We start from the raw sequence: 8,708 nt of genomic DNA on the forward strand, positions 1-8,708 counted from the left end.
GTTGAGTTTTCAATACATTTATGCTGTTACATCAGCTGGGTGAAGAAGAACTGATGTTTCATCCACTTTATTCCTCAATTGACTGCCCTTTTACACTAAATTATAGAAGTAACCACTATCGCACTCACATTTCTGCATTTTAAACACAGTTCAGTCGAAAACAGTGTTTTTCGTTTACTCAAGTACAATTAACTTGTATTCTTATTGTTTCAGGCATCTTCATATATTTCCTGAGTCTTTCCATTGAATTCACTGTGTTTGTACTACTTTTGACCGTGATTGAAGCTCATTCACTGGATTTCCAAGTATTTATAAAGTGTTTTGCCAAATATACTAGACTTTCATTGTAAATTATCACTACATTGAACACTGGCTTCACTATCCTGGTGATTTCGTTGAGTTTTCAATACATTTATGCTGTTACATCAGCTCTGTGAAGAAGAACTGATGTTTCATCCACTTTATTCCTCAATTGACAGCCCTTTTACACTAAATTATAGAAGTAAAGAGTATCGCACTCACTTCTCTTCGTTTTGAACACAGTTTTGCCTAAAATAAACAGTGTCTTACGTGTACTAAATCTCAATGAACTTGTATTCCTTTTATTTCAGGCACCTTTCCATGTAACTTTTTAGTCTTTCCTTTGAGTTCACAGTGTTTGATCTACTTTTGACCAGTGATTGAAGCTCATTCACTGGTTTACCACGTATTTATAAAGCGTTTTCCAAATATACTAGACTTTCAATGTTAATTATTACTACATTGAACACTGGCTTCACTATCCTGGCGATTTCGTTGAGTTTTCAATACATTTATGCTGTTACATCAGCTCTGTGAAGAAGAACTGATGTTTCATCCACTTTATTCCTCAATTGACTGCCCTTTTACACTAAATTATAGAAGTAACCACTATCACACTCACATTTCTGCATTTTAAACACAGTTCAGTCGAAAACAGTGTTTTTCGTTTACTCAAGTACAATTAACTTGTATTCTTATTGTTTCAGGCATCTTCATATATTTCCTGAGTCTTTCCATTGAATTCACTGTGTTTGTACTACTTTTGACCGTGATTGAAGCTCATTCACTGGATTTCCAAGTATTTATAAAGTGTTTTGCCAAATATACTAGACTTTCATTGTAAATTATCACTACATTGAACACTGGCTTCACTATCCTGGTGATTTCGTTGAGTTTTCAATACATTTATGCTGTTACATCAGCTCTGTGAAGAAGAACTGATGTTTCATCCACTTTATTCCTCAATTGACAGCCCTTTTACACTAAATTATAGAAGTAAAGAGTATCGCACTCACTTCTCTTCGTTTTGAACACAGTTTTGCCTAAAATAAACAGTGTCTTACGTGTACTAAAGCTCAATGAACTTGTATTCCTTTTATTGCAGGCACCTTTCCATATAACTTTTTAGTCTTTCCTTTGAGTTCACAGTGTTTAATCTACTTTTGACCAGTGATTGAAGGTCATTCACTGGTTTACCAAGTATTTATAAAGCGTTTTCCAAATATACTAGACTTAAAGTGTTAATTATTACTACATTGAACACTGGCTTCACTATCCTGGCGATTTCGTTGAGTTTTCAATACATTTATGCTGTTACATCAGCTCTGTGAAGAAGAACTGATGTTTCATCCACTTTATTCCTCAATTGACTGCCCTTTTACACTAAATTATAGAAGTAACCACTATCGCACTCACATTTCTGTGTTTTAAACACAGTTCAGTGGAAAACAGTGTTTTTCATTTACTCAAGTACAATTAACTTGTATTCTTATTGTTTCAGGCATCTTCATATATTTCCTGAGTCTTTCCATTGAATTCACTGTGTCTGTACTACTTTTTGACCAGTGATTGAAGCTCATTCACTGGTTTTCCAAGTATTTATAAAGCGTTTTGCCAAATATACTAGACTTTCATTGTAAATTATCACTACATTGAACACTGGCTTCACTATCCTGATGATTTCGTTGAGTTTTCAATACATTTATGCTGTTACATCAGCTCTGTGAAGAAGAACTGATGTTTCATCCACTTTATTCCTCAATTGACAGCCCTTTTACACTAAATTATAGTAGTAAAGAGTATCGCACTCACTTCTCTTCGTTTTGAACACAGTTTTGCCTAAAATAAACAGTGTCTTACGTGTACTAAAGCTCAATGAACTTGTATTCCTTTTATTTCAGGCACCTTTCCATATAACTTTTTAGTGTTTCCTTTGAGTTCACAGTGTTTGATCTACTTTTGACGAGTGATTGAAGCTCATTCACTGGTTTACCAAGTATTTATAAAGCGTTTTCCAAATATACTAGACTTTCAATGTTAATTATTACTACATTGAACACTGGCTTCAATGTCCTGGTGATTTCGTTGAGTTTTCAATACATTTATGCTGTTACATCAGCTCTGCGAAGAAGAACTGATGTTTCATCCACTTTATTCCTCAATTGACTGTCCTTTTACACTAAATTATAGAAGTAAACTGTATCGCACTCACTTCTCTTTGTTTTAAACACAGTTTTGCCGAATATAAACAGTGTCTTTCGTGTACTAAAGCTCAATGAACTTGTATTCCTTTTATTTCTGGCACCTTTCCATATATTTTTTTAGTCTTTCCTCTGAATTCACAGTGCTAGATCTACTTTTGACCAGTGATTGAAGCTCATTCACTGGTTTTCCAAGTATTTATAAAGCGTTTTCCAAATGTACTAGACTTTCAATGTAAATTATTACTACATTGAACACTGGCTTCACTATCTTGGTGATTTCGTTGAGTTTTCAATACATTTATGCTTTTACATCAGCTCTGTGAAGAAGAACTGATGTTTCATCCACTTTATTCCTTAATTGACTGCCCTTTTACACTAAATTATAGAAGTAACCACTATCGCACTCATATTTCTGCGTTTTAAACACAGTTCAGTCGATAACAGTGTTTTTCGTTTACACAAGTACAATTAACTTGTATTCTTATTGTTTCAGGCATCTTCATATATTTCCTGAGTCTTTCCATTGAATTCACTGTGTTTGTACTACTTTTGACCGTGATTGAAGCTCATTCACTGGATTTCCAAGTATTTATAAAGTGTTTTGCCAAATATACTAGACTTTCATTGTAAATTATCACTACATTGAACACTGGCTTCACTATCCTGGTGATTTCGTTGAGTTTTCAATACATTTATGCTGTTACATCAGCTCTGTGAAGAAGAACTGATGTTTCATCCACTTTATTCCTCAATTGACAGCCCTTTTACACTAAATTATAGAAGTAAAGAGTATCGCACTCACTTCTCTTCGTTTTGAACACAGTTTTGCCTAAAATAAACAGTGTCTTACGTGTACTAAAGCTCAATGAACTTGTATTCCTTTTATTGCAGGCACCTTTCCATATAACTTTTTAGTCTTTCCTTTGAGTTCACAGTGTTTAATCTACTTTTGACCAGTGATTGAAGGTCATTCACTGGTTTACCAAGTATTTATAAAGCGTTTTCCAAATATACTAGACTTAAAGTGTTAATTATTACTACATTGAACACTGGCTTCACTATCCTGGCGATTTCGTTGAGTTTTCAATACATTTATGCTGTTACATCAGCTCTGTGTAGAAGAACTGATGTTTCATCCACTTTATTCCTCAATTGACTGCCCTTTTACACTAAATTATAGAAGTAACCACTATCGCACTCACATTTCTGTGTTTTAAACACAGTTCAGTGGAAAACAGTGTTTTTCATTTACTCAAGTACAATTAACTTGTATTCTTATTGTTTCAGGCATCTTCATATATTTCCTGAGTCTTTCCATTGAATTCACTGTGTCTGTACTACTTTTTGACCAGTGATTGAAGCTCATTCACTGGTTTTCCAAGTATTTATAAAGCGTTTTGCCAAATATACTAGACATTCAATGAAAATTATTACTACATTGAACACTGGCTTCACTATCCTGGTGATTTCTTTGAGTTTTCAATACATTTATGCTGTTACATCAGCTCTGTGAAGAAGAACTGATGTTTCATCCACTTTATTCCTCAATTGACTGCCCTTTTACACTAAATTATAGAAGTAAACTGTATCGCACTCACTTCTCTTTGTTTTAAACACAGTTTTGCCGAAAATAAACAGTGTCTTTCGTGTACTAAAGCTCAATGAACTTGTATTCCTTTTATTTCAGGCACCTTTCCATATATTTTTTTAGTCTTTCCTTTGAATTCACAGTGCTAGATCTACTTTTGACCAGTGATTGAAGCTCATTCACTGGTTTTCCAAGTATTTATAAAGCGTTTTCCAAATGTACTAGACTTTCAATGTAAATTATTACTACATTGAACACTGGCTTCACTATCTTGGTGATTTCGTTGAGTTTTCAATACATTTATGCTGTTACATCAGCTCTGTGAAGAAGAACTGATGTTTCATCCACTTTATTCCTTAATTGACTGCCCTTTTACACTAAATTATAGAAGTAACCACTATCGCACTCACATTTCTGCGTTTTAAACACAGTTCAGTCGATAACAGTGTTTTTCCTTTACTCAAGTACAATTAACTTGTATTCTTATTGTTTCAGGCATCTTCATATATTTCCTGAGTCTTTCCATTGAATTCACAGTGTTTGTACTACTTTTGACCGTGATTGAAGCTCATTCACTGGATTTCCAAGTATTTATAAAGTGTTTTGCCAAATATACTAGACTTTCATTGTAAATTATCACTACATTGAACACTGGCTTCACTATCCTGGTGATTTCGTTGAGTTTTCAATACATTTATGCTGTTACATCAGCTCTGTGAAGAAGAACTGATGTTTCATCCACTTTATTCCTCAATTGACAGCCCTTTTACACTAAATTATAGAAGTAAAGAGTATCGCACTCACTTCTCTTCGTTTTGAACACAGTTTTGCCTAAAATAAACAGTGTCTTACGTGTACTAAAGCTCAATGAACTTGTATTCCTTTTATTTCAGGCACCTTTCCATATAACTTTTTAGTCTTTCCTTTGAGTTCACAGTGTTTGATCTACTTTTGACCAGTGATTGAAGCTCATTCACTGGTTTTCCAAGTATTTATAAAGCGTTTTGCCAAATATACTAGACTTTCAATGTAAATTATTACAACATTGAACACTGGCTTCACTATCCTGGTGATTTCGTTGAGTTTTCAACACATTTATGCTGTTACATCAGCTCTGTGAAGAAGAACTGATGTTTCATCCACTTTATTCCTCAATTGACTTCCCTTTTACACTAAATTATAGAAGTAACCACTATCGCACTCACATTTCTGCATTTTAAACACAGGTCAGTCGAAAACAGTGTTTTTCGTTTACTCAAGTACAATTGTATTCTTATTGTTTTAGGCATCTTCATATATTTCCTGAGTCTTTCCATTGAATTCACTGTGTCTGTACTACTTTTGACCAGAGATTGAAGCTCATTCACTGGTTTTCCAAGTATTTATAAAGCGTTTTGCCAAATATACTAGACATTCAATGTAAATTATTACTACATTGAACACTGGCTTCACTATCCTGGTGATTTCTTGGAGTTTTCAATACATTTTTGCTGTTACATCAGCTCTGTGAAGAAGAACTGATGTTTTATCCACTTTATTCCTCAATTGACTGCCCTTTTACACTAAATTATAGAAGTAACCACTATCGCACTCACATTTCTGCATTTTAAACACAGTTCAATCGAAAACAGTATATTTCATTTACTCAAGTACAATTAACTTGTATTCTTATTGTTTCAGGCATCTTCATATATTTCCTGAGTCTTTCCATTGAATTCACTGTGTTTATACTACTTTTGACCAGTGATTGAAGCTCATTCACTGGTTTTGCAAGTATTTATAAAGCGTTTTGCGAAATATACTAGACTTTCAATGTAAATTATAACTACATTGTACACTGGCTTCACTATCCTGGTGATTTCTTTGAGTTTTCAATACATTTATGCTGTTACATCAGCTCTGCGAAGAAGAACTGATGTTTCATCCACTTTATTCCTCAATTGACTGTCCTTTTACACTAAATTATAGAAGTAAACTGTATCGCACTCACTTCTCTTTCTTTTAAACACAGTTTTGCCGAATATAAACAGTGTCTTTCGTGTACTAAAGCTCAATGAACTTGTATTCCTTTTATTTCAGGCACCTTTCCATATATTTTTTTAGTCTTTCCTTTGAATTCACAGTGTTTGATTTACTTTTGACCAGTGATTGAAGCTCATTCACTGGTTTACCAAGTATTTATAAAGCGTTTGCCAAATATACTAGACTTTCAATGTAAATTATTACTACATTGAACACTGGCTTCACTATCTTGGTGATTTCGTTGAGTTTTCAATACATTTATGCTGTTACATCAGCTCTGTGAAGAAGAACTGATGTTTCATCCACTTTATTCCCCAATTGACTGCCCTTTTACACTAAATTATAGAAGTAACCACTATCGCACTCACATTTCTGCATTTTAAACACAGTTCAGTCGAAAACAGTGTTTTTCGTTTACTCAAGTACAATTAACTTGTATTCTTATTGTTTCAGGCATCTTCATATATTTCCTGAGTCTTTCCATTGAATTCACTGTGTTTGTACTACTTTTGACCGTGATTGAAGCTCATTCACTGGATTTCCAAGTATTTATAAAGTATTTTGCCAAATATACTAGACTTTCAATGTAAATTATCACTACATTTAACACTGGCTTCACTATCCTGGTGATTTTGTTGAGTTTTCAATACATTTATGCTGTTATATCAGCTCTGTGAAGAAGAACTGATGTTTCATCCACTTTATTCCTCAATTGACAGTCTTTTACACTAAATTATAGAAGTAAAGAGTATCGCACTCACTTCTCTTCGTTTTGAACACAGTTTTGTCGAAAATAAACTGTCTTACGTGTACTAAATCTCAATGAACTTGTATTCCTTTTATTTTAGGCACCTTTCCATATATTTTTTTAGTCTTTCATTTGAGTTCACAGTGTTTGATCTACTTTTGACCAGTGATTGAAGCTCATTCACTGGTTTTCCAAGTATTTATAAAGCGTTTTGCCAAATATACTAGACTTTCAATGTAAATTATTACTACATTGAACACTGGCTTCACTATCCTGGTGATTTCTTTGAGTTTTCAATAAATTTATGCTGCTACATCAGCTCCGTGAAGAAGAACTGATGTTTCATCCACTTTATTCCTCAATTGACTGGCCTTTTACACTAAATTATAGAAGTAAACTGTATCGCACTCACTTCTCTTTGTTTTAAACACAGTTTTGCCAAAAATAAACAGTGTCTTTCGTGTACTAAAGCTCAATGAACTTGTATTCCTTTTATTTCAGGCACCTTTCCATATATTTTTTTAGTCTTTCCTTTCAATTCACAGTGCTAGATCTACTTTTGACCAGTGATTGAAGCTCATTCACTGGTTTTCCAAGTATTTATAAAGCGTTTTGCCAAATATACTAGACATTCAATGTAAATTATTACTACATTGAACACTGGCTTCACTATCCTGGTGATTTCTTTGAGTTTTCAATACATTTTTGCTGTTACATCAGCTCTGTGAAGAAGAACTGATGTTTCATCCACTTTATTCCTCAATTGACTGCCCTTTTACACTAAATTATAGAAGTAACCACTATCCCACTCACATTTCTGCATTTTAAACACAGTTCAATCGAAAACAGTATATTTCATTTACTCAAGTACAATTAACTTGTATTCTTATTGTTTCAGGCATCTTCATATATTTCCTGAGTCTTTCCATTGAATTCACTGTGTTTATACTACTTTTGACCAGTGATTGAAGCTCATTCACTGGTTTTCCAAGTATTTATAAAGCGTTTTGCGAAATATACTAGACTTTCAATGTAAATTATAACTACATTGAACACTGGCTTCACTATCCTGGTGATTTCGTTGAGTTTTCAATACATTTATGCTGTTATATCAGCTCTGTGAAGAAGAACTGATGTTTCATCCACTTTATTCCACAATTGACTGCCATTTTACACTAAATTATAGAAGTATCCCATATCGTACTCACTTCTCTTTGTTTTAAACACAGTTTTGCCGAAAATAAACAGTGTCTTTCGTGTACTAAAGCTCAATGAACTTGTATTCCTTTTATTTCAGGCACCTTTCCATATATTTTTTTAGTCTTTCCTTTGAATTCACAGTGCTTGATATACTTTTGACCAGTGATTGAAGCTCATTCACTGGTTTTCCAAGTATTTATAAAGCGTTTTCCAAATGTACTAGACTTTCAATGTAAATTATTACTACATTGAACACTGGCTTCACTATCTTGGTGATTTCGTTGAGTTTTCAATACATTTATGCTGTTACATCAGCTCTGTGAAGAAGAACTGATGTTTCATCCACTTTATTCCCCAATTGACTGCCCTTTTACACTAAATTATAGAAGTAACCACTATCGCACTCACATTTCTGCATTTTAAACACAGTTCAGTCGAAAACAGTGTTTTTCGTTTACTCAAGTACAATTAACTTGTATTCTTATTGTTTCAGGCATCTTCATATATTTCCTGAGTCTTTCCATTGAATTCACTGTGTTTGTACTACTTTTGACCGTGATTGAAGCTCATTCACTGGATTTCCAAGTATTTATAAAGTATTTTGCCAAATATACTAGACTTTCAATGTAAATTATCACTACATTGA

This window comes from Plecotus auritus, assembly GCF_963455305.1.
Source record: "Plecotus auritus genome assembly, chromosome: 11".
NCBI lineage: Eukaryota > Metazoa > Chordata > Mammalia > Chiroptera > Vespertilionidae > Plecotus > Plecotus auritus.